Genomic DNA, 4817 nt, shown 5'->3' with positions numbered 1-4817 from the left:
ATAAATCAAAGTTGTTAATCCCCCGCTCTTTAAAGATGGAAATGCTGCCAAAGGAAATAAGAGATCTTGCGAAAATAGAGTCAGAGACGTAGCACATTTCCCACAGAAGGTTGAGTCAAGGGTTGACGATATTGCTATAGAAGGGGTATAGAACTCAACGACTGTCATTTTGTAAGGTGTTGTTGCTGACGGTATTTGACGGTAGAGGTATTCTTTTTGTAAGTCTAAGTGTGTGTTGTTGCGCTTACACATACAACACTGTTTGTCCTCTTGGCTTAGAAGAGCCGGTATATTATTTTGTTATATTCTTTCTTTATTTGGTGTTTAACGTCGTTTTCAACCGTTCAAGGTTATATCGCGACGGAGGGAAGGGGGGTGATGGGATAGAGCCACTTGTCAATTGTTTCTTGTTCACAAAAGCACTAATCAAAAATTTGCTCCAGGGGCTTGCAACGTAGTACAATATATTACCTTACTGGGAGAATGCAAGTTTCCAGTACAAAGGACTTAACATTTCTTACATACTGCTTGACTAAAATCTTTACAAACATTGACTATATTCTATATTTTGTTATATTTGTGCCGTACATTCTTCAAATGCTTACACCCCAGGCCATCCTGTCTCGTTGTTGATATGCTTTTCCTTGAGTTTCTAGTTGTTTCTGGTTGACACTTGCAACTTCACCAGCCATATAGTATCCGTTGTACTACTCGCAAGACGTTGGTACAATGAAACCTAATTTCCTAAACACACACAGACACACCGACACACAGACACCGACACACCGACACACACCGACACACACACACACACACACACACACACACACACACACACACACACACACACACACACACACACACAAACACCGGAGCTCCCAATTTTAGACCATTCTATTCAGACTTCTCACCAAAGTTTGCCACATTAAGAACCCATATTTTTCGTATGCAATAGTTTGCACATTCGGACTAAGCTTCAGGAAGTAAAATTGACCCGTGGACATCACATCAAACGCAAGCAGTGTCTTCTGTTTCGCCAGCTAATGTAAGACAAACTAGCTTCACATGTAATATAACATAATCCTGTGAAGTTATGATTCTAGGGATGAAAACAAGTAGTACCACTTCGTTTATTAGTCTGAGAAAAATCCAGAAAGGCAATTTTACGGAACGATTAATTATAGACAAAAGGAAAACGTCACTATATTTTGACCTATTTGGACGAACAAGATACACACCAGACAAATAATAATGTTAGGTGATCACATAGCTTTGCATGACGTTTCTTCTTGGACGATCACAGGACATAAAGTAACCTTTGTTTGAGAGTAATACCACATTATGTAGCTGCCAATATTCTCGTAACATGCAGTTTGTTAAGACTTAACAAGTCAATAGTTCTTGAACTTGTAATGTGTTTCGATATAAATAGCACAAATGTGGCAGAAAATCCACCACTACATTACTACGCGATCTTTGGCGGTCAATAGTGAAGGTATTACTCTAGCGCTTGGGTGGCGTCGATCTTTCTGATCGTAGTCTCAAATATAACTTCCGGATACAAGTAACTTACACCTAAACTCCCGGCAGTTACTGACCAATGTGAAGCTCTGTTGTTCCGATGGTGCCAGATTTGTCTAGGAATTACGTAATAACTTTTGATTTGTCTTGACACGACTAAATGATCATAGATTGTGCTCTGTATTAAAAATTACTGAAGAACTCCACCCCCCCCCCCCCCCCCCCCCCCCCCCGCGAATGATTTACCCTAAAACTACTAAATGACATTTGTCGCCCAAAACAACTAGACTACAGCTAATTCCCCCTTCCAGATTCCCCTACCTCGAGATTAGTTTTGATCTTGCTGTCGATAAAGCCCTTGTTGGAAATTAATCGAGAAGTAAGTAGCACCGTCATTTTCAGCGTCAGTGGACTCTGAAGTAAGCAGCCATACCCCCGGGCATGGCGGAGACATGGTCTCTTGCCAACCCCCTTTTCTCGACTGAGAAGCTGTAGATTAGGCTATCTGTCATTTTCATCTGTGTCTGGAGCGCCGGGGTTTGAATCGCTTGTGAGACTCCCAGTTTTTGACGGAAATCAGTTTGTCAAACAATCCTCAGCGCAGACAACGCGCAGTGGTTGTCTGAAAGACCCGCACAACCCGAAGATATAAACGCAAGAGATACACCGTTTTGGTTCGTAACCGGTCTTTACAAACTAATTCAAGTTTTTGGTAATACTTCAGCATCGTCCTTCGTTGGTTTGGGTTCCGACGGTCGGTAAATACTCTAAACCTGCCGGTGATACTTAATTTTTGTGTGTGACAAAAATCTTTTTGTCAAACAATCTCCAGAGTAGACAACGAGGAGTAGTTGTCTGGAAGAACAGCGTAACTAACATACACACCGAAACAAGAAGACACACAGTTTTGGTTCCCATGACGCGTCTCTCTGCACCTACAACTTCTTGGTAATAGTTCAGCATCACTCATAGTTGATTTTATTTCCGACGGTGGGTAAATACTCTAAAATTGCCTGCAAGGGCATACTGACTCTGGCGTCTGCCAAGACTCTATGGAACCTACTTTGCATTGACTTTTTCCCCTGTGTGGTGGTTTGGTAAATATCAAAATTGATTTCAATCGGACATGGCGGGCAATTTGGCGCGACAGCCAAGGCGGATCGATGGAGTTTTGGTCAATGATATTGAAAAATTCTTGTGTCTGCTGGTAAAAATTGTATCCGATTGTATATTATATATATTGTATTGTATATTATTGTGGATAAGATGCGTTTGGTCAATAATATGATACAGTCTCGTGTCGATTTCTGTGCTGAATTTATTTAGCGGTTTAACATAGGTGTCAGTTGTGAAATAATGCAACACATGTTTTTCTCTACACAAAAAGAAGCCAGACTGTAGAATTGTTCATGTATACTTTAGTCGAAATACACTCTTGTCCCATGGGCGAACCTGGCGCGGTTCATAATAATAATATATAATACAGTTTACATGCAAAAGAAGGTAACCTTAATTAACTGCACCGTTAGAAAGTTATTTGTTCGTGTTCCTTCAACCTTTTCGGATATTGGGGATCACAAGACGGACCATTAAAATTGTGACCCTCCACCACGAAATGAGTCGCATGTCACCTTTGCATGATTTTCATATTTTTACATTTTCATAAAGAGTTTGTTATGCTCTATCCAGTGGTGAAAACCGTTTTAAAAAAGAGCGAAAACTGTTTGAGTTATAAGCATGTGACTAAGGTGACCCTCACACTGTTACCAGACACTCCCCGAACTTATATTAAGCCTAGCGCAGAACCGCGCGAGGTGACATGCGACTCATTTCGTGGTGGAGGGTCACAGATATTGTCATACTGTGCGCAGCGAGCTGCTCGGTTTTTCAAGTTTTCTCGTTGAGTTTCTTTTGACTAGTGGTATTCGTCTAGTTGTAGCCAACTAAATCTGAGTGATTCGGCCAGAATTAATCAGAAGAATCTTCTAAAACATAAACTCAGAATTTTTGAATGAAATAATTTCGCAGCCGACACCTATGTCATTCTGAACATATAATTCTCACTGATCGGCGGATAACGCATCCATGCTGTGTTTATGTTTAAAACATTTTTTTTTTAAATATCATCATTCCCGTGACTGAGAGTCGTCAGGGGCGGGGGGGGGGGGGGGGGGGGGGGGGGGGGGGGGGGGGGCGAGGGGCGTGATGACAAGAGAGGCAGACGCCGGCCTTCTACAGGCTGTTCATGTTAGACTAGGCTTTCGATGGGAGGTACGGAAAGCCCATCTGCGTCCAAGGTATTAGGTGTATTGCTCTTTTAACATCCAGAATCCTCGATGATAGTTACAAACTACTCATCGATTCTGTAGTGTTTAACCAACGAGAGCATTACAGAAATAACGCTTCTTTCTCCCCAGCCCTCAGGTCCACGTTTAGTTCTGCTTGTTTAACCCTTGGAGGGGGCCACACTTACCATTCTTTCCGAGGCGATTAGCGAGAGATACCATCAGTGTCAATATCACAGACACGGCACGTGCGAGACGCCTCAATTTAGGGTTAAACGCACAGTCCTTCCCGTGTAAAAAAAAAAAAAAAAAAAATTCGGATCACCATGTCAAATCTGGCCAGGATTCTCCACATGGGATCAATCAATCAATCAATGAGTCTTATATCGCGCATATTCCGTGGGTACAGTTCTAGGCGCTCTGCAGTGATGCCGTGTGAGATGAAATTTTATACGGCCAGTAGATTGCAGCCATTTCGGCGCATATTTACCTTTCACGGCCTATTAGTCCAAGTCACACGGGTATAGGTAGACAATTATTAACTGTGCCTAAGCAATTTTGCCAGGAAAGACCCTTTTGTCAATCGTGGGATCTTTAACGTGCACACCCAATGTAGTGTACACGGGGGGAGGTTCGGACACCGAAGAGAGTCTGCACACAAAGTTGACTCTGTGAAATAAATTTCCGCCGAACCTGGGATCGAACTCACGCTGACAGCGGCCAACTGAATACAAATCCAGCGCACTACCAACTGAGCTATATCCCCGCCCCAAGGGGATAAGGGGATCCACTTGGATACATACTACAAAATCAACATGCTTGTTGCTTCCTGGGCAGAGTGGGAGGTTGTTTTTGGCTCACGAAGTGTAGCCTATGCGATCGTAACTTTGTCAGTCTGTGCGTTTGTGCGTGTGTGTGTGCGTGTGTGTGTGTGTATGTCTGTGGTAGAAACTTTAACATTTCCGAGTCTATGTGTGAATGGTTATCCAAGACTATGGATAAAGCTCGCAT

The sequence above is a fragment of the Littorina saxatilis genome, linkage group LG13, assembly GCF_037325665.1.
Source record: "Littorina saxatilis isolate snail1 linkage group LG13, US_GU_Lsax_2.0, whole genome shotgun sequence".
Lineage (NCBI taxonomy): Eukaryota > Metazoa > Mollusca > Gastropoda > Littorinimorpha > Littorinidae > Littorina > Littorina saxatilis.
The sequence above is the reverse complement of the archived record's forward strand: the minus strand, read 5'-3'. Positions refer to the sequence as shown.